Genomic DNA, 23,583 nt, shown 5'->3' on the forward strand with positions numbered 1-23,583 from the left:
ATGTGTGTGTTTCAGTTCTCCCTCTTATTGTATAATCGTTTTCTGATAAATCTTCTATTTGCAATGTCCTTTTCTCTGTATCCAGCTTGAATCACACATAATGACAGGGCCTTCTACCCACATGACAGTCTTATCTGCTGTTTTTGAAAGGAAAAAAAAATCATTGACGACCATTACAGGCTCAGAGAAAACTGGCATTACTGAATTCAATGGAATTGACAGTGCCATGTTTTTCCCTGCATGTTGCGCTCTCATTTTTTTCCCAGCCTTTCGGTCTATCTCATTCTCTCCCTCTGTCTCACTGTCTCTCTCTCTCTCTCTCTATTTCTCCCTTGCTCTCTCTTTCCCTTTGCTGTACTCCTAATGCTTAAGTGGCGTCATACTTTGGAAATTGAATCGGTCCATTAGATCTCCCCATAGGCCTCTCTGTATCCGGTCCCATGGCTCTGACAGCAACAGAATTAAACAGGGAAAAATAATGCAAAAAAAAAAAAAATGGTTTTAAAGCAGCAATTCATCTGGCTCTAGCTCAAAATAGATTTCACTATTGAAGTTATTTTTTTAATTTGTATTTTTTATTTTTTTGAGATCATGATTAGTGTTTTGAAACCGCTTCCTTTGATTTTGCTCATTCTGGGGCCCACTGCAGGAATACATAAAAATGTGAGCTGCTCTCAGATGTTTCACATGCATATTAAGCTATTTGGTATTAAATGATGACTACTGAGTATATTAGAGGTGATGCACTGAACACAGGGTGATTTATGAACCGGAGGGGCAGCACAAGTGTTTCATAAGATAGGTGCTCAGTCCACGAATATCCCATTAGTACAGAACTGTGCATGGGTGAGTGGAAGAATCATTTTGAATAGGATGTTGAGTAGACTGGTAAATGGACTGGTGTGTGTAGATATACAGTATGGAACATGTATCATTGCTGCAGGATACATGCAATGATGTGCATAAAAAGAGGTCAGAATCTTTTCAGCAGGATGAGACCTTTCCCTGCAATTGACATCGAATTTATACTGGGGCCTTTTCCACACTTAGGAGGCCTTCAAGTTAAATTCTATTAAGGGCAAAGTCTAAAGAGGACAAGTGGATGGGTTACTCATACTGTATTAACCAATCAGATTATAGCTATCATTTTATAGATTGTAATAAATGAATTATAGCAATCTGATTGGATGCTAAGGGTAAGATCTCCCCCTAAGTAGCATAAAACTCTCTTCCATAAGAGACCTGTATAGTGTATACCCATACACACAATCAGGGTTGCCCATAAGAATTAGAGGCCCCCTGGCAAAATTTTGATTCCCCCCCCCTCTCCTTGACAGACAAATTTGAAAAATGTTTTATCTCACAACCTAATTGTACATTGATATTCATCGAAATATGTAGTAGTTACAAAGACTTGCAAAAGTATTAAACCTCATAGACAGTCATCAAATTTGTATGTATTACAAATGACACACAGATTGTTTCAGGCATTATTTTTGTACATACAGTACTAGTAGGTTTTTAAAATACATTTTCAAACTCATAATTAAAAACTAAACAAAAGCTGAAAACTACTCCCTGCATAAGTATTCAACCCCACATTAGTATTCAACTCCTAGTACTTTGTAGAGCCATATTTTGCTGCAATAACAGCTTCAGTATGTGGGGTAAGTTTTTACCATATTTGCACAATGTTTGGGAGTGATTTTTGCCCATTCTCCCTATTAGATTTGCTCCTGGTTGTTCAGGTTGGTTTGATGATGCTTCTGAAATGCATTTTTCAAATAGTGACAAGGATTCTCAATTGGAGTGAGATCTGGACCAGTGGCAAATGCAGGATTTTACCAGGAGGGGGGGGGGGGTGTGAGTGGGGTAGGATTATGTATATATATACATCCCGCCATTACACTGACATGTCCCTGTACTTAGTATATACTAGGGATGTGCGCCGACCCCCGTGTTTTGGTTTTGGATCTGTATTTCCTTCAAGGTTTTGGATCTGGATTTGGTTTTGCAAAACCACCCTCAAGTGTTTTGGTTTTGGATCTGGATTTTTTTTTTAAATAGATAAAAAGTTTTATAAACTGCTAAAATCATGTAATTTATGCAATTCAAAACCCGAAATTCTGATTTAAAATCCGAACCGCAAAAAGATCAGAACCGCGACCCGGATTTACCCGGATCTCCTCTTGAGATCAGAACCGCGACTCGGATTTACCCGGATTCATGAAATTTGGGTGGATTCGGATTTTTGGAGAATCGAACTGCACATCTCTAATATATACACACACACATATATTAGAGATGTGCACGGGTCCCCGTGTTTTGGTTTTGGCTAAACCACCCTCAAGTGTTTTGGTTCAGATTCAGTTTTGGTTTTCGATTTCTTTACAATTGCTAAAAACAGCTAAAATCAGCTAAAATCATGTTATTTGGACCTGTTCACATGCAATCCAAAACCGAGATTCGTTTTTAAAATCCAAGTTCTGAGCTTAGAGCAGACCCGAGCTGGGACAACCCGGCTCAGATCACTTTTAGGGTTCCGAGTAGAACCATCTACTCGGAACTCCAAAAGTGATCTGAGGCGCGACTCATTTCGACTTGGAACCCCTAAGTTATACTTACCAACTTCTTGCTGCACCTTCCCGGGAGGGGACCTGGCTGCTGTCATCTTCGGGGGGCGGAGCCTGACTATAGCCGTCATTAGGCCCGCCCCTTTACAGGAAAGCCCTGCGATTGGCGGGTCCATGAGGGGGCGGGGCTAAATGCCGCGATTCGCAATTTGCTTGGAAAATCTCCCCATCCTACCTGCTTCACTAGGAAGTGGGCGGGATGCGGGAAATCTGCCTACTCTCTCGGGGGTGCGAGGGGTTCTCCGAAAAATCGGAAGCCTCCCGCGACTCCCGGGAGAGTAGGCAAGTATGCCCTAAGTCCGGGTGTGTTTTTAAAAAAACAAACTGCACATCTCATATATAAATATATACGAGTATCTATATATACAGTATATATACTGTATGTATATATATATATATATATATAATGTAGAAGTTCAACACTCAGAAGAGACTGCAAAATACGGGGTGCCTTCCTAAATGAAACATATAGGAACGATGTTTCTCCTATGGGAGGTGTAGCAACCCACAAGTGAAGAAAACAAAACACAGGAGGCACTCCCTTGTTAGAAAATAGAAAAACTATATATACTTATGTCATAATGCAAAAACGGTACAACAATATGTCAACTTTTCAAGGTCCGCAGACCTTTTCGTCAGGACTGTATACTAGATGTACAGTCCTGACCTTGCTCACATGCACGCAGTATCCATTCACAGTCTCTGGGGTCCAGCGGTGAGGTTCACCAACATCCCAATTTGACAACCCGCAGGTCACTTTAGCCCATGGGTGGAACAGTGGGACAGTACTGTCCCACTGAAATCGGGATGTTGGGGAGGGGTGTGTCCTCCATGGGTGGCACCCCTGTGCGGCAGCACAGGTCAAACACCCCTAGAGCCTGTCCTGTACTTATGGTGGTTTATGCAACTGTCTGAGTTCATCTTCAAGGTTTATCGCAATGGTGAGCTCTATGAGAATTTTGGTGCTGAACAGTATTCCGTGAGGAGACTACGCTTTATGCTGGACCATTGTTATTAGAGATGAGTGTGTTCGGATCTCAGAGATCCAAACCCACCTGAACTAAGGAGATCTGAGTCAAATCTGAGTCTGCTCGGGTTTTCCCGCCTGACTCGGATCTGAAAACGAGGCAAAACGTCATCATCCCGCTGTTGGATTCTCACAGGTCTTGGATTCTATAAAGGTCCCGCAATCACCACCATTTTTCATTCTGGCTGTGGATAGTGAAGAGGGAGGGAGCTGGGAGCTGTGCTGTGCTGTTGCTGATGCTGTGCATAGGGGCTGGCTACTGTTGTCACTAAGGGGCTAGCTGCTTAATGTCCATATAGGGGCTGGCTGTTATCCTGTCCATAAGGGCTGGCTGGCTGTTGTCTGTGGAGGGGCTGGCTGGCTGGTTGTTGTCTATGGAGGGGCTGGCTGGTTGCTGTCCTGTCCATAAGGGCTGGCTGGCTGTTGTCTATAGAGGGGCTGGCTAGCTGTTGTCCTGTCCATAGGGGCTGACTGGCTGGCTGTAGTCCATAGAGGCTGGCTGTTGTCCATAGAGGCTGGCAGTTCTGCTGTATTTTCCAGGGGGTGCTCTGTTCTTCAGGGGCACTCTTCACCCACCTCCAGTGTGAAAATAATAAATAAACAATTATTTTTGTGTGCGTGTTAGTCACACCTGTCATCAGCGCAGGTGTGCATGGGTGCTGTGATGCTGTCTGTCAAGGGGCTGCTGCCTCTTTTAGGGGTTCACCCCCAGTGTGAAAAGAATAAACAATTTTTTTTGTGTGCGTGTTAGCCACAACTGTCATCGGCATAGGTGCACAGGGGTGCTGTGCTGCTGTCTGTCAAGTGGCTGCTGCCTCTTTCAGGGGTTTACCCCCAGTGTACAAAAAAATAAACACTCTTTTTTGTGTGCGTGTTAGCCACACCTTTCATCGCCATAGGTGCGCAGGGGTGCTGGGCTGCTGCATCTTTCAGGTGTTCACCGCCAGTGTGAAAAAAATAAACAATTTTTTTGTGTGCATGCTAGCCACACCTGTCATCGGTGTAGGTGTGCAGGGGTGCTGTGCTGCTGTCTGTCAAGGGGCTGCTGCCTCTTTTAGGGGTTTATCCCCAGTGTGAAAAAAAAATAAACACTTTTTTTTTGTGTGCGTGTCAGTCACACCTGTCATCGGCATAGGTGCGCAGGGGTGCTGTGCTGCTGTCTGTCAAGGGGCTGCTGCCTCTTTCAGGGGTTCACCCCCAGTGTGAAAAAAATATATATTTTTTGTGTGCATGTTAGCCACACCTATCATCAGCGTAGGTTGCGCAGGGGTGCTGTGCTGCTGTCGGTTAAGGTGTTGCTGCCCAAAATAACAAACAATTTTTTTTGTGTTCATGTTAGCCACACCTGTTATTGGTGTAGGTGCGCAGGGGTGCTGTGCTGCTGTTTGTCAAGGCGCTGCTGCCCCAAAAAAACTATTTTTTTTGTGTGTGGTTGAGTGCGATAGCCCCAACTTAGCTGCGCTATAATTGCTTGGTGACACTGCTGTAAGACTGCAGTGAGTATGGAGGACAGTCACATGACCAGAGAGCAGGAACCACATACCAGTCTTGTAGCTGCCTGCAGCAGTCATGATGACGATGCAAGGCCGTCAACGTCATCTATGAAGGCCGATGTACCAGGGCTTAAGTCAGGCCAAAATGTCAGGCAAAAAAAAAATCAACTTTTACCCCGTTAAAGCAAAAAAAATCTAAATCTAAGTCAGCTTTAGAGAAACAAAAAATCAGCAATATGCCATTCACTACAGTGAAGTGCAAGGAAAGGATAAGGCCTTGGCCTAGTTATTTATGACTGGTGGTTCTAGTTGTGATGATTTAAGCCCTTCTGCTTGTAGAAGAGGTTAATAAAAATTAAAATTGTCTCCAAAAAATCACAGATCCCCAAGGAGAGTCCAAGTGTGTCCGCGGTTGCCATGTGTAAGCCTGACCTTTCTAATACTGTACTTGAAGAGGGTCATACTTCCACCATTTGTGTGCCCTCTGCAAATGTGGGGATGAGCAGCACAAGTCAACATGCTGATGTAAAAATCGAGGATGCTTCTGTGGAATTGTATGAGGAGGATGAGGAGGATATTTATGTAGTTGGCGATAACAACAATAAGGATGAAGAGGATGTTGATGATGATGAGGATGTTGAAGCAGAGGATGTTTGTTCATAAACTGTAAATCACAATCAGGCAAAAGTTGTTGCCCATGGTGGGAAAAATCCCATTGTTGGCATGCCTGGGCAAAGGACCATAAAATCCACATCTCATGTGTGGAATCATTTCCACCCAAATCTGGACAACCATTGCCAAGCCATTTGTAACTGTTGCCATGTAACAGTGGGTAGAGGTAAGGACCTTAACCATTTTGGAACCTCTTCCTTGGGGACAAAAAAACAAACAACAATCAGTCCAGTGTCACTAAGCTGCTCCCTTCTATCTGGATCCAAGTACCTGCAATACCTGCAATATCCGCCACCAATACCTGCATCATCATCAACATCCTCATTCATCCTCATCGGAAGTAGTCCTGCATCCAATATCATAAGGACTGACTCCTCTCCTATCCTATCCGTTGTTCCTCAGAAGGATCCTTGAGTGTTACGTCTGCTGCTGTTGCTATGAGTGGATCTTCATCCCAGAACGGACCAGGAAGACGACTACTTTTAGTAGTTCAGGAAGTTTAACCAAACAATTGACTGTCACACAGCCCTTTGCATTGGCGAACAAGTATGACAGCAAACACCCAGCTGCACAGTGGATTACTGACGCCATAACAGCTATGCTGGTATTAGATGTGCATCCAGTGTCCACCATTAATGCAGTGGGTTTTACCCAGTTAATAGAGGTCCTGTGTCCCCGCTACAATGTGCCTTCCAAATTCCACTTCTCTAGAATATCAATTCCCAATCTGTACAAGGGCATTAAAAAATGTTTTATTAATGTCCTCCGAATTGACGTTGTGCCCACTGTCCACTTAACCACAGATATGTGGATAAGTGGGACAAGGCAAACTAAAGATTACATGACTGTGACAGCCCACTGGCTCGGTGTATCGCCTCAAACTGTGCAAACAGCAGTAGTAGCATCTAACAAATGCCAGCACATTCAGAGGCAGGCTACTCTGTGTATCACTGGTTTCAGTAAGAGGCATACCACTGTGAACCTCATAGAAAAGCTCAGGGAAATAATTGAAAAATGGCTTATCCCATTTGGACTCTCCTCAGGATTTGTGATTTCTGACAATGCCAGCAATATTGTGCGAGCATTACATGTGGGCAAATTCAATCTCATCCCATGTTTAATTCACAAATTTGAGGTGCAACATTTTAAAAAGAAATTTTTTTTTTCGACATTCAGCAACTGCGTGTCGAAGATTGCAGCACCAGCAAGAACTGTTGAATTTGCCCTGCCATCAGCTGAAGCAAGAGGTAGTAACTAGGTGGAATTCTACCCTCTATATGCTTCAGCAGATGGAGGAGCAGAAAAAGGCCATCCAAGGCTACACTATGGCCTATGACATAGGGAAAGGAGCGGGAATGCACCTTAGTCAAGCGCAGTGGAGAATAATTTCCATGTTGTGCAAGGTTCTCAAACCCTTTGAACTTGCCACACGTGAAGTTAGTTCAGACACTGCCAGCTTGAGTCAGGTCATTCCCCTAATCAGACTTTTGCAAAACTGAAACTGAAACTGAAGGAGTAGCTGAAACGGAGTGATTCCGCTAAGTATGTGGGACTTGCAGATCAAGCCCTTCATTCGCTTTGACAGGATTCAAGGGTCGTCAATCTCTTGAAATCAGATAACTATATTTTGGTGACCATACTTGATCCTAGGTTTAAGTCATACCTTGTGTCTTTCTTTCTGACGGACATAAATGTGAAAAGATGCAAATAGCTAGTGGTGAAAAAATTGTCAGCTCAAGCGGAATGTGACATGGCAGCAACTCCTTCAGTTCTAGAGCTGCCAGGAAAAAAATACATTTTCCTAAGAGACCCACTGCTGGTGGTTGTGATGCAGATCAGTCAGCAAAATCTAATGACATCTGGATGGGTCTGAAAGAACTGCCTATAATGAGTGACATGTCTTCCGATACTTTGTCTGATACGGTCACCATTCAGAGAATGGTGGATGACTATTTTAGGGATAGCATCCAAATAGGCATATCAGACAGTCCGTTTCACTACTGGAAGGAAAAAGAGGCAATTTGGAGTCCTTTACACAAACTGGCTTTGCTGTACTTAAGTTGTCCACCCTCCAGTGTGTAATCTGAAAGAGTTTTCAGCACAGCCGGGAACCTTGTCAGTGATCGTCGTAGGAGGTTACTTCCTCAAAATGAGGAAAAGATGATGTTCATCAAAATGAATTACAAATTCCACGAGGAAGACCTTTACCAGCACTTAAGTCCAAAAACCACAGAAGCGTCTGACTCTGTAATGGTGGATTCCAGCAGGGACGAATTCATATTGTGTGAAGAAGAGGAGGATGCACACACTGATGGGGATGACGACATCTAATCTAATTTATTGTAAAGCCAGTTTGTGCATGGGATCATTGCCACCGATGTCCACTGCACATTGGCAGCTTGTTTTGTGGGGCGTCCAAATAAACCATTAACTTCAGCCACAAGTCTCAGTCCCTGTTGCTTAAGTGATTGGTTTGTTAAACTGTGAATGTCCAGTTTCATATATACAACATAAGGGTGGGTTGGATGGCCCAAGGACAATTCCATCTTGCACCTTTTTCCTTTCCATTATGTGTTGGTTGGGGCATTGCTGTCTGACATTTTTAATGTTATGGTTTATGAATGTCCAGAAATTGTAATGGCAACAGACAGCATCTCCTGCATGCCCCTTTCATTGCTTTAAAAGAAAATTCTGAACCAATTGCTGCTTGTTGTGTCAACTTGACGGCACAAGTCGCACAACAGTGGCAATCAGCCAAGGGTTCTCAGCCGTTAAGGCTGCTACACTGCCCAAAGGCTGCATCCTGCTTCACGGCCCAAAGGCCACCTGTCGTCACTCCTCACCAGCCCTCAAGGCTGTAATGGCCGCAACTTGCCAAGAGTTCCAGGCCTCAAGGCTGTTGCAGGACTAATCATAGCTCTGTATTCCACTACTACTCAGCCCAGAGGCTGCATCAACAATTAACTATCAACTATAAATTCTTCAGCCAGTGACTGCACCACCAATTATCAATTCTTCAGACAGTGGCTGCACCAATTATCAATTCTTCAGGCAGGCGCTGCACCATTTATCAATTCTTCAGCCAGGGGTTGCACCAACTATCAATTCTTCAGCCAGAGGCTGCACCAATTATCAATTCTTCAGCCAGGATCTGCACCAATTATCAATTCTTCTTGCCAGGGGCTACACTAATTATCAATTCTTCAGCCAGGGGCTGCACCAATTATCAATTCTTCAGCCAGGGGCTGCACCAATTAGCAATTCTTCAGCCAGGGACTGCACCAATTAGCAATTCTTCAGCCAGGGGCTGCACTAATTAGCAATTCTTCAGCCAGGGGCTGCACCAATTTATCAATATCAACTCTTCTTACTTCAGCCAGTGACTGCACCAATTATCAATATCAACTCTTCTTACTTCAGCAAATGGCTGCGCCAACTATGAATTCATCAGCCAGATCTGTGCCAATTTATCAAGTATCAACTCTTTTTACTTCAGCCAGTGGCTGCACCAATTATCAATTCTTCAGCCAGGGGCTGCACCAATTATCAATTCTTCAACCAGGGGCTACACCAGTTATCAATTCTTCAGCCAGGGGCTGCACCAACTATCAATTCTTCAGCCAGGGGCTGCCACAATTATCAATTCTTCAGCCAGGGGCTGCACCAATTATCAATTCTTCAGCCAGGGGCTGCACCAATTATCAATTCTTCAGCCAGGGGCTGTGCCAACTATCAGTTCTTCAGCCTGGGGCTGCGACAATTTATCAAGTATCAACTCTTCTTACTTCAGCCAGGGGCTGCGCCAACTATCAACTATCAATTCTTCAGCCAGTGGCTGCACCAATTATCAAATATCAACTCTTCTTACTTAAGCCAGTGGCTGCGCCAACTATCAACTATCAATTCTTCAATCCTCATGGGGTACCCCAAGCATCATGTTTGTACAGTCCTCAACTCTATTTATCACTGAGTTTTGAGCCAGCTACTGTAGCTGGATGCAACCTTTTGGCCCTTAACTAGATGAAAAAAATCAATATTGTGAGTTGTGAGGTGGTCAAAATTTACTGGAGATGAGTGGAAAGAAATGTTCTTGAGGTTAATAATACTGTAGGAACAAAAAAAAGGTCCATTTTATGTGATTTTAGCTGTTTTTATGATTTTTATTAAAGAAAAAATCCAGATCCAAAACCAAAACTGAAAAACAAAACACGGAGGTGAGGGTTTGGTAAAACCAATCCAGATCCAAAACCTAAACACAGGGGCCAGCGCACATCTCTAATTGTGATGCATACCTGCCACATGAACCTCAAAAAGTATGCATGAAGTCCAGCCAGATTTGTGGGCGTAAGAGACGAAACGCGTTCAGGGCTCACCACTGTATCCAGCAGTTCTCTCCAAACTTAACAACCAAATGTAAGAGTTTTTTTTTTCCTTTTTGATGGGATTTTAATGGTGTGTGTGGTAAAAATAAAAACTCCTAAAGAAGCTAATACCATTGGAGATATTATTTTGCATCCACTTATTTGACACACACTTTGGGGCTGTGCTTTAAACCTGTGAAAGACACAAGGGTCCCAATGACTATTGGGAGGGGGCAGGGACAAAATTACATTTTGATTCTAAAGGAATTGTGTCATATTGGTCCTGCCCTTTCCCAATTGACCCACAAATCGCTGCATTTTGCCATAAGTGGGTGGGACCTGATAACATTTCAGTCATTAAAATAAATCATCTGCCGTGGGGATTCGTACACCACTGTGGACAGAACCGGCCCTAGGCATAGGCATTCCAGACAAATGCCTAGGGCATCTGGAATGCCTTAGGGGCATCCCGCGGCTCTGCGGCACTTAACGCTGTGTACCCAGCTCGATATCACTAGCAGCGGGACCCAGCAGGTGTCCTGGCATCGGCAAGTGCGTACACACTTGCCAAAACTGGGAGCGACGGCTGGGGCCCTTGCTGCATTCGGCAACATGGCCCACGCTGACAATATTGCCCATCAGTGGCATAGCGGGTACACACTGGCCGATGTGGACGATATGTCGTCTGATCCACCGGATTGGACGACATATTGTCTAGTGGGTACCCGGCATAAGGGCCCCATTTATTAACAAAGCTAAACACCAGCAGCATTTTTTTATTTAGTATAGCAGTGATACAAATGAAAGAGCCACTGGTCTTTATCAATAATTACCCCTTCGGTGATGTACAACGAAGTCCTCCTTGTCGGGCACGTCCTCTGCTCAGCTGCTGGCAGCCTAACACCGTCAGCGATGGGCTTTTGTGTAATGCGGATGCATGACGGTTCGTCTGCGCATGTGCATGGCACTTAGGGCCTGATTCAGACCTGCTCGCGAGCGCACAGCGCTCTCAAGCGGGTCGATGGTCCCCCACTGCGCATGCACGATACCCGGCCAGCGACGGGCACCCCGTCGCTACAGGTCTCGCACCAAAACAGGGCGGCTGTCGATTGTGACTGACAGCTCGCCCCGTTTTGGAGGTGGGCAGGAGGGCTGGCTGGCCAAACGGAGGCATTCCCGAAGGAACGCCTGCCGTTTGGGGGCGGCCTCAGTAGTGAGCTTTCAGCTCTATTAGAGCTGGAAGCTCACTGGGGCTTGAGATGGACGAGACCCTACCACAAGGGTCTCGCCGCAGGCCCGATGGTTGCGGCCATCGCAACCATCACCTGGCCGCTCGCAAAAGCTGTGGGTGGTCACCCACAGCTCGGCGAGCGGCCAGGAGGCCGGTTCAAAAAAAAAATTACGCCCTGATTGGTTAGGGACCCCCAGGGTGACAGGGTGAGTCACCCCCCAGGGGAAGGTTAGGGTTAGGCTAGGGGAAGGGGGGGTTAGGGTTAGGACTAGGGGGGAGGTTAGGGTTAGGCACCCCCGGGAGGGTTAGGTTTAGGGTGCGGGGAAGGGGTGTTAGGTTTAGGCACCCATGGGGGAGGTTAGGGTTAGGCACTAGGGGGGGATGTTAGGGTTAGGCACCCCTAAGGGAGGTTTAGGGGGGGAGAGGGGAGGGTTAGCATACTTACCACCGGGCGTCGGGATCTTCACCTGTTGGCCTGTCACTGTCGGGATTTGAACCGGCGGCTCTTGAGCCGCGGTATTTAAATCCCATTCCTGGGATTGTGTTTGCTGCCGAATTGGCTAGGTTTGCTCCATACATTTTTCTTATCTGACCACATAACCTTATCACACACTTTACTGTTTTCTGACAAACTCCAGATGTGCATTGATGTGTTTTTCCTTTGGTAATATGGAGAGATTGAGAGCAGATAGGAAGCTCCTATTATCTCCTTGGCTGCAGTGTGATAAATCTAAGTCATTCCTTGGCACTAGCCACATACGCTCTGCTCTTCTTTGGTAATGGCTTCTTGCTAGCCATCCTCCCATACAGACCAAATGTATGCAGAGATCTTGATATGGTTGACTGGTGCACCTTCACTATAGTCTCAACCACTAAACTCTGTAGCTCCATCCAAGTGATAATTGACCTCCTTGAGGCTCTCATGTTTTAGGAAAAGTAAGCTGTGTAGTTTTGGTCACTCAACCGAGATTATTTGCTACTGCACATGCGTGAAAAGTTCTGAAAAACCCTATGTCATATGCATTACCCTGAGTCTACACGGACTCTGCTGTTGTGTACAAAGCCGCTTAGCATTAGAACGGCGAGGCAAAACCATGGGAGTTGCTGATCGGTGTCTGGGAGGTGGCCTGACATGAAGAAAAAAAAAAAAACATCTCAAGGGCGTGTTTTGGGAGCGTCACAGGCAGGGGCATCTTTAGAGAGGAGAGGGCCCGTGTGCCTTCCCCATCTGAGGCCCCCTCCTCTCTTCCCGGCAGCCGGTAGCCAACTGGCGTGGCTGGCCGGTCACCAAAGCATTAGTGGACTCTCCAGTTGCCATTTTTCTGGCTTTTTGTACAGCACTGACACTTGGTGCGGGACTTCAGAAAGGTAAGTTTTAAATAATATGGGTGCAGGGTGTGCGGTGTGGGCTCCCCCTGGATCCGGGGACCTGCACCCATTATAGATACGACCCTGGTCACAGGCATGTAAGTGAACGCGGCTGCATTCCCAAATGTACAACCACAAAGGCTTAGGCTAGTGCAAGTGTCAATGGGCGATGATGTTGCCATGATGTAGTGCTTGGAACCTCCGGCAGATTTGCACTGAAAATGGGCGTCTCAGTGCTTGCGCAGTCTGACACACTCAAACACTAGGGAAAGGCTGAAACTAGCATTTCTATACTACAACCACTGCAACTGTGCAAAAAATCAGAACCGCAGCTACAACTGCGTCCAACTCCTGAATCAGGCCCTATGATAGCATGGCGACCGCACGCCATCATTAAAAGTCAGCGACTTCCAATTCTGCACCCTGTGTCCACTGAGCCCTAGGCAGGATATAGCGAGTGCTCATGAGGGACATTCAGCACCGGCGAAGGGGGACAACAGGGAGAAATAATACAGGGAGCATAAAGTATTGAGAAAATCAGAGCAGTTACAGTATAACTGGGGGAAGGTCATCCAAACAGAGGACAAAGGCCTGTAAATTGTGATATAAAGTACGAATTACAGCAGATAGAAATAAGAGGCTAGATGCTTTAGTTAAACATATATGGGGAGAACAACTAATTATGAGATCTGAGCCATGAATGTCACCATAAAGCTCATGCAGAATATAGAGGCCTAATATATAGCTATACAGTAATGCTGGCCATACATTTGCGCGACCAGCATCAGATCAGATTCACCATCCGACTTCGAGCTCCATGGCAGTCCCGGCAGCATATTTGTTGTTTTTCTTAGCACACGATCTGGCGTACGATCGATCGTGTGCCTCACGCGCTCATCAGGGAAAATGTAATTGAAATGACTTGAACGGACGCACGATGCATCGCATGCACAAAATACATGGTACGATCTGCACACGATAGGATGGAATGTATGCGCTGCACATCTGATCATACGATCCATTTATAGGAGCTGCGGGAGCGAGCATCGGATCGTATCTTACTCCAAAAATACACGATTTCCACAGGATCCATCGTAAGACTCGTCGAAAATCGGGCAATCGGCCCGAAATCGTGCAGCTGTATGGCCAGCATTAGCTTACTAAATGTTTTGATTTTAGCACCGCAACTTGAAACAAATGTTACAGGAGGGCCAAACATGCCAATTTTCTTATCACAGACCCATCAAAGCTTGGAGAGAGATAAAGTGCCAACCAATCAGCTTCTGTCATTCAACAGACTGCATTTGAAATTGAACAACAACAGTTAGGAGCTGATTCATTGGTACTTTGGTCCTGATTTAGAGGTGTACACTATGCCGATGTTTGCGCAGTTGGACAATGTTTTTTGAACTGCGCATGCATCAGAGTCACAGTGCACATGTGTCACGATGGTTTACTGATGGCGGCAGGAGTGTCTTAAGAGAGGAGGGGGCCCGTGTGCATTCTCCGTGCAGGGCCCCCTCCTCTCTCGCCAGCGGCCGGCAGCCGACTGACGCGGCTGGCCGGCCACCGCAGAAGCAGTAGACTCTGGGCACTAGAGTGTGCCCGGAGTCTACAGCGCATGCGCAGAACGGCGTAAAAATGGCCGCAGCGGCCATTTTCCGGTGTTCTGTGCAGCGCTGACACCCGACGCGGGACCACGGACAGGTGAGTTTAAAATGATATGGGTGCAGGGTGTGCAGTACGGAGGCTTGTGTGCCCTGTACACCCTGCAGCCATTATAGATATGCCCCTGGATGGCGGTCCTAGTGAGTATTTGGATGCAGAGTGATTGATAGTCAGTGTGTGTTTATAGGAGATAGCAGGGGAAGTGGCTAGTAAAATGTGGGCATGTGGTGAGCATTTTGTGATTGCGCAGCAGCCAGCGACTTCATCATTGTACACAGTTTCACTGGCCCCCGGCAGCTTAGTTCCGATGTGCACTCAGAATGGGAAACAATCGGGAAGCCGACTGCCTAAATACCGGCAGCCGGCTTCCCGACTATCATATCCCGGCAAGAGTGAAATGCCGGGCGTCTAGATGTAGATGCCCGCATTTCCCTGACGCCGGGAGACCGGCGCCCGGCATCACGATCGTAGTGATGCCGGGCGCCGCGAGTGGACAGCCGTGGGGAGGGAGGGTTAGGTTTAGGGTTCCCGGGGGGGACTTAGGGTTAGGCACCCCCCGGGAGGGTTAGGGTTAGGCTAGGGGGAGGGTTAGGCACCCCGGGGGGGGACTTAGGGTTAGGCACCCCCCCGGGAGACTTAGGTTTAGGCAGCGGGGAAGGGGGTGGTTAGGGTTAGGCACTTAGAGGGGGGATTAGGGTTAGGCACTTGGGGGGAAAGTTAGGGTTAGGGTTAGGGGGGTTAGGTTAGGTTAGTAAATACTCACCTATCCATGATTGGGATTTCCAGTGCTGTCGGGCTTCCGCTGCTTCGAACTCTGCTCATGTCGGGCTGCCGCTCACGGGAATCGGCTGGCGGTATTTCATACCCATTCCCTCAGAATTGGTGCAACCGATGATGTGTCTTTGTACACAAGCAGTGGATTAGAAATGCAGCCGGTTAGCGTCTCTGTACACATCAAGGGGTCTATTTACTAAACAGTGTTAGGAGACAGAGTGAAAAGTGATAAGAAAGTGATAAGGTGCCAGCCAATCAGCTCCAAACTGTCATTTTTCAACCACAGCCTGTGAGATGACAGTTGGGAGCTGATTGGCTGGCACCTTATCACTTTCTTATCACTTTTCACTCTGTCTCCTAACACTGCTTAGTAAATAGACCCCTATAGCAGCTGCAGCATTAGCATAATCTCCCAGTATCGCTGCATACAAAAAGCTGCGAAGGGAATTAGTGGCCACCTCTGAATCAGGCCATTGCCGTCCCTGTCTGCTGCATGAAGCAAGTGACAATTATGGTACCATTGAGCCACCTCTTCCCACTATGATTGTGTGACGTCAACACACTGGGCAGGGCCTCAGTACAGTATGAGTTGTAAGGGCAGCGCTATATATACTGTAGATGATAGTGAGGGAGGTGGCGCAGGTGTCTTTGGGTGAGTGGTGCCTCTCCAACCTACTGGGCCCGCAGACATGTGTCACCGGTGTCAACTTGTTGGGCAGCGCTGCATATAATATCCCCCTAGTGACAGGCAGGAAATTCCAGTGATTATGGGGTCTATGTACTAAGTCTATCAGTGCGATAAGTGGACAGCGATAAAGTACCAACCAATCCGCTCCTAACTGTCACTTTACAGGGTGTGTTTGAAAAATGACAGTTAGGAGCTGATTGGTTGGTACTTTATCTCCATCACTTTATCTCTCTCCAAGGATTAGTACATAGACCTCGTGATCACTTGTGCTTCCTCCATGAAATAGATCTTCTATGTTTAATAATACCTAGATCCTCTCTCTTGCACAGTGCTTCTGTGTCTAAGGCATCCAACCAAGAAATAAAAATGTTACTCCAGTTGAAATCGAGCACAAAGTGTTTACTCCAGGAAAAATGACTTAAAAGTGACACTACAGAACTTTGTATATGGTAGAATGTTGTACTTGAATGTTATACTTATCATGAAATTTTAACCAAGTGGTCCATAAATCATAAGTAAGCGCTAACTAACAATCTGTGGGCCTGATTCATTGCCGATCACAACTGCAGTTATGACCGCAATTAACCGATTGTTGCGTTCTGCGTGAGCCGGCCGCTGCGATCGGGATGGCGATCGTGGTGACTACGCAGACCCATTGCAGAGTGATTGACAAGAAATGCCATTTGTGAGAGGTGACGGGGAGGGTGGTTGGCGAAACGCAGGCGTGCCCAGGGCAATCTCTTCCATTGGGCTTGTTGGGCAGTTGCCCAAGGGCCTAAAGCTTGTAGGGGCCCACCAACCTGCCCCCCTACAGCCACGAGTACTTACCTCAGTCCCAGTTTCACTTCATCCGCTGGCTTTAAACCAGTCAGACAGAGTCTCTCTGCATGTGTGGGAGGTCTGATGGGCATGCAGGGGGGTTTAAATTTATTGACCATTTAAATTATTTTCCAATGAATGGGTGGGTAGGGGCCCCAGTGCATTGGTTTGCCCAGGGCCCACACTGTTGTTAAGACAACCCTGGGCGTGCCAGTGCGTTTGAACGCCGTTGCATGGGCATGCATAAATTATCCACTGGGATGCCTTACGCAGCTTGAATACTCATAGCATGTGATGAAGTTAGAAATTCCTGAGTAAGGTCAGAGCTTGTGCAAGTGTGCGTGAGGCTGTGATTGTACTCGATAGTACCGATGGTTTCACAGTCTTGCTAAACATTACGTATGTGTGTAAGGTGAAGTGGGCATCCTTATGTTATACTGCGACAGCAGAGCAATCGCAATGGATTAGCATACTATCGCAGTGAGACTGCGTGAGTAATCACTAATGCAATCAAAGTTGCGATTCGTAATGAAACAGGCCCTGTATCACCGCTCCCCATTGGCAGGAATAGCTAATTGCACCTTAAAATAATGTTAGCTAGCAGTGAAAAGCTAGGTTTATTACCATTTGCTAAATTCACTGTGGACGATGTTTCCATCGCTGCTTCTTCCTATTTATCAAGAGGGTAACCACAGAGAAAAACTGAATAACACATTACTACCATCCCCATAGCCTACTATGGGGACATCGAAGAGGCTAGATTTACAAAACAGTGAAAAACTAAGCTTGTCGCGCTGGGTAACTCCATTAGTGGACTAGCATAGCCACAGAGGGGTCAAACTACAATGAGAACATGCCCATTTTACTGTAACCTTTTGTCAGCATGGAGAAAACCCTTGCAAAGGAGCGGGGTAAATTCCAGTGATTATGGGGTCTATGTACTAAGTCTATCAGTGCGATAAGTGGACAGCGATAAAGTACCAACCAATCCGCTCCTAACTGTCACTTTACAGGGTGTGTTTGAAAAATGACAGTTAGGAGCTGATTGGTTGGTACTTTATCTCCATCACTTTATCTCTCTCCAAGGATTAGTACATAGACCTCGTGATCACTTGTGCTTCCTCCATGAAATAGATCTTCTATGTTTAATAATACCTAGATCCTCTCTCTTGCACAGTGCTTCTGTGTCTAAGGCATCCAACCAAGAAATAAAAATGTTACTCCAGTTGAAATCGAGCACAAAGTGTTTACTCCAGGAAAAATGACTTAAAAGTGACACTACAGAACTTTGTATATGGTAGAATGTTGTACTTGAATGTTATACTTATCATGAAATTTTAACCAAGTGGTCCATAAATCATAAGTAAGCGCTAACTAACAATCTGTGGGCCTGATTCATTGCCGATCACAACTGCAGTTATGACCGCAATTAACCGATTGTTGCGTTCTGCGTGAGCCGGCCGCTGCGATCGGGATGGCGATCGTGGTGACTACGCAGACCCATTGCAGAGTGATTGACAAGAAATGCCATTTGTGAGAGGTGACGGGGAGGGTGGTTGGCGAAACGCAGGCGTGCCCAGGGCAATCTCTTCCATTGGGCTTGTTGGGCAGTTGCCCAAGGGCCTAAAGCTTGTAGGGGCCCACCAACCTGCCCCCCTACAGCCACGAGTACTTACCTCAGTCCCAGTTTCACTTCATCCGCTGGCTTTAAACCAGTCAGACAGAGTCTCTCTGCATGTGTGGGAGGTCTGATGGGCATGCAGGGGGGTTTAAATTTATTGACCATTTAAATTATTTTCCAATGAATGGGTGGGTAGGGGCCCCAGTGCATTGGTTTGCCCAGGGCCCACACTGTTGTTAAGACAACCCTGGGCGTGCCAGTGCGTTTGAACGCCGTTGCATGGGCATGCATAAATTATCCACTGGGATGCCTTACGCAGCTTGAATACTCATAGCATGTGATGAAGTTAGAAATTCCTGAGTAAGGTCAAAGCTTGTGCAAGTGTGCGTGAGGCTGTGATTGTACTCGATAGTACCGATGGTTTCACAGTCTTGCTAAACATTACGTATGTGTGTAAGGTGAAGTGGGCATCCTTATGTTATACTGCGACAGCAGAGCAATCTCAATGGATTAGCATACTATCGCAGTGAGACTGCGTGAGTAATCACTAATGCAATCAAAGTTGCGATTCGTAATGAAACAGGCCCTGTATCACCGCTCCCCATTGGCAGGAATAGCTAATTGCACCTTAAAATAATGTTAGCTAGCAGTGAAAAGCTAGGTTTATTACCATTTGCTAAATTCACTGTGGACGATGTTTCCATCGCTGCTTCTTCCTATTTATCAAGAGGGTAACCACAGAGAAAAACTGAATAACACATTACTACCATCCCCATAGCCTACTATGGGGACATCGAAGAGGCTAGATTTACAAAACAGTGAAAAACTAAGCTTGTCGCGCTGGGTAACTCCATTAGTGGACTAGCATAGCCACAGAGGGGTCAAACTACAATGAGAACATGCCCATTTTACTGTAACCTTTTGTCAGCATGGAGAAAACCCTTGCAAAGGAGCGGGGTAAATTGCGGTGTAACCACGGTCTGTATCTATGCTATATATTATTGTGACAACCTTTCCCTTTTTCCCATGGATAAATATTTATATAATATCTCTTTAAATAGATTGGTTTACCTCTGCATATTTTGTTGCATTTTGTCTCTTTTAAGGGTATATTTATCATAGTTAGCCATTGCAGCGATACAAATTGTAGTTCTGCCACAATTTACCATGCTTGGGCAAATTGCTGAAAATGTGATGCTAGAACTAATTATTAATGGCATTTGTTATGTGATTCTAGTTGTTATATAATGTTGCAAGCACCCTTAACATCCCAATGTCCTCTGAATTATTTCTTCTTTGTTCTTATATTCGATGGAAACTTAGCAGTAATATTAAAATGTTGTTTTTTTTTAAATTAATTAATGTCCTGAGTTGTTTTGTTATGCTAGAAGTAAAAAATAAAAGTACAGTATAACAAACCCAATTTTTTCAGAATAACATCACACATTAATAATCAGTCCATTGACTGTAAATCTGAGCAATGCTCTTCCTCACATCTCTGTGCAATTACTAACAGAGGGCCCGATTAAGAGTTGTACACTAATGCCGCGCTGCGATGCAAAACTATGCAAATATCGTATTGGGACGCCAGCCTGCGGCTTTGCAAATCCAAACAACCGATACTGAATCTTCACAGGAATCTAATAGTACAGCCAGCAATATGGAACCATCCACAAGTAAGACCACTGCAAACGTTACAGGTTCACCAGAGGAGGCCACCAAAACTAGAGGAAGGGGACGTGGAAAGAGACCCCCTACCCAAAAGGAAATATTATTTCATTTATCCACCCATGAATTTTAAAAATGGGGAGATGAGTCTCTTGATTAAGGGTCTATCATACATTCCCAATGTACCCTTTAATGATTTCCAGTGGCAGAATAAAAAACATCATCTCCATCAATAGCTCAAACTGAAAAGACATTTTTGTAGAACAAAGAACTGGGGTCCGAAATCTAGTACTATTATAATAATGAATTAATAGCGCAAAATTAAAAAAACGTTCAGCTTTTGAACCAGTATCAACCAATGCAACTTTCAACGTAGATGATGAAGTCAACATTACTAAAAAAGCACAGCCAATACACCCGAATCTTACTCTATCAGAGAGGTCAGCATTAAGTCATTATCTAATAACCCTAATCTGGTTATTCGACCCGCAGATAAAGGGGGTGCAATTGTACTTCATGGCCTCACTGACTATAAGAGGCTATGCGGCAACTCAACGATACAACTATATATCATAAGCTCCAAGGTGATCCAACTGGGACTTTTAAATGGGAACTAATGGTCCTTTTGAATTCTGCATTAGAAAAGCATTATTGACGAAGATCTATACGAGGCATTGGCACCAGAATATCCCTTGGTTCCCTTATTTTCTACCTTGCCAAAAATACACAAGGGGGTTTATCCCCCACCTGGGTGTCCTATCATCACTGCACGGTGAACTCTATCACAGCCTGCAACAATTTTTTGGGATTCTACACTATAGCCACTGGTAAAGCAACATCCATATTGTCTTTTAGACACAACAACTTCCTTAAATAAATTGAATGATTTTGATGGGATTCCAAGTGGAGCATGGATGATTTGCACTGACATTACCAGTCTCTATACTGTGACTCCACATGGGGCTGGTATACTTGCCACTAAAACATTGCTTACCAATAGCGGTCTATATGATTCTGCCTTTATTGTTTTTGCTGGGTCTTTTTATATTCAGACAGATGGATGTGTTATGGCTTCAGCAGTAGCACCGAGTTATGCTAACACATATATGTTTGACATTGAACAGTCCATCTTTTTTACCAACCTGGAGATATCATCCAAGGTCCTCTTTTTTACTAGATATATTGACGACCTATTTATTATCTGGAATAGCTCAGATACTAGTGTGACACTCTAGTGTGATGTGTGCTGTCTGAGATGTACCTGTTATCTTGTGTGCTTTCTACACTAAGGATTCTGGATTTGAACCTCTATACACTCCAGCCTATACCTTCTAATATCCTTCCTATAAACCTCTAAGGATGACGCTATTTTGCGTACGCAGTCATACAGTAAATAAAGACTCCAGACCTTGAACCTGTGGTTCCAAAGCACAAAGTATTATTCAAGTAAAAGTACAGTCAGTTACACGCTATGATCTAAGTACAATTTAGCGCAAAGAAATTATACAGACCCTGGTTGGTTCAAATGGACACAGAACAGCCTCTAACAGCTTGTTGCCTCCTCTATTTCCCCTGCATGCAAATCTAGGCTGTTGGTTTCACAAAAATAAATTTTGGTTCTTTATGTCTTTATGGTCCATAAGTTGTGAACGCATGTTCCGATCTTCACACCGTTGATACCGGAAAGCTGTGGATAAAGTGCGGATCAGTATAATATCAAACACAGCTTACTTATCATGTATTAAACCTTAGATACCAAAATAGTCTTTATTTCACAGCATTTGTAATAAATGAATAAAACTTGGAACTTTTACTTTATAGCTATGGAACCTTTTGTGTAAGTGTGCATTATGTAAGTATTAGGGATATGGGAAAAGATGCTAGTTAGGTTTATCTGATTTGGGGCAGATGTGCACGCATGCAGCTAATAAACAGCGTTCGCATGCAGTATATTGTGCATTCGCTACTGAGTGTCATGTTAGCAGCGCAACTGCGTAATGTGCAGTGTTTATGCATGAGATTCTATCTATGATGGACTTAACATATATATATATATATATATATATACATACACACACATACACACACACATCTCATTTCTTACTTACAGTTTCAAACTGCAATGAAAATGTGTTACCCCCAGCTGTGAAGCTGGAGCCATTCTGTCTGGGAGTGGGACTAAAACCTGTTTAGGATTCAGACAAATTCAATTGTGTAGATCAATGTCTGGGTTATATTACAATTGCCACAACTATACTTGTCTATATACAGGGATTCCCAATTTGTATGTAAAACACAGTATTCTGGTGTATTGTCTATTCTATTTACTCAGGAGGCTGTTTTTCTAGTTGTTTTTGGTGGATTATCAAAAACATTGCCATCTGTACTTAGCTCGTGAGTTGTAACTTAAAATGGCGCTGGTCACAAAATGGCATCTTGCAGATTCTTATTATTAAGATGGAGTCTAGCTGCCATTTGCAAGATGGCGTCGCACATGCTAATTTTTACGCTGATTCCGTCTCAGCCACTAATCCAGCTTCGACAACACTCACAGCAGAGAGACAGAGGTTCCCCAATCCCAACAAGGTACAGTGACACAATAAATAATACAATGCTTTGTATTGTACAGGGACGCTTCACACTTGCAGAATTCCTTTGAACAAAGATTATTAAGCAAATTTCACACTATAATACAGTATTCAACTGATAACCGATTTAGTAATATTATTACGTCTATCATAGTAGAAATACTTGAAATTGAACTTGATATATCTGTACTATCCTAAACTAAACATTAGCTAGCCATAAATACCCTAAATAACCATCTCCCACAGTCAATATCCTGACTCTTCCTTGGCCAATCTTTCGTCGGTGCACATAGGAGATTGCTTATTTCTAGCAGTAGGAGCCTGATCCATACTGTAAGAATCTATTAACATGTGAATCCTCCATTAATACAGTGTATCTCAGTATCTGCAGTCTGAGCTGAGTAAAAGCTGAACAGTGTTACTTTGCTGAGTTGTGTCAGTGGAGCTAGGTAGTCTCAAACACCCCTCAGAGCTGCTCTCTACCTCTCAGCACTAATAAAGGCTTAGAGGGTTGTAGTATTTTGGACAAGTAGTTATTAAAGAGGGGGTTTTCCTGTACTGCTCCTGCTGATGAGCTCCCACACTGCTCCTGATCTGCGTTAGATCCTAACAGTTGTTCCTCTGCACAGCTCTCCTGTCTGTCAATCACTGCTACCAAGTCTTTCTCTCTGCTCCGATTAAAGAGGTGGGTTACAGGTGTCACTCCTGCTAAGGCCGCCTTAGTTTCTGCCTTTCAGTTTGAAGACCGCACCTCCACTCTGCCTCCCTTCCTCAAAGCACTAGGCAGAAGGCTGGCCTTTGAGTTACTCTGCTCTGCCCAGCCACTGTGACTGGCTCCACCTCTCCCAGCTCGGAGGATGGCTCAGGAACACTGCTGCCCGATTGGTCTGCGGCTCTCCCTGCTGTCTCCTACAGCCCTCTGGTACTTTCCTCCACAAGACGCGTTTAACAGTGGCGGCGGCTCCTCTAGTC

The sequence above is a fragment of the Taudactylus pleione genome, unplaced genomic scaffold (assembly GCF_031769625.1).
Source record: "Taudactylus pleione unplaced genomic scaffold, aTauple2 ptg000039l, whole genome shotgun sequence".
In the NCBI taxonomy this organism is placed as follows: domain Eukaryota; kingdom Metazoa; phylum Chordata; class Amphibia; order Anura; family Myobatrachidae; genus Taudactylus; species Taudactylus pleione.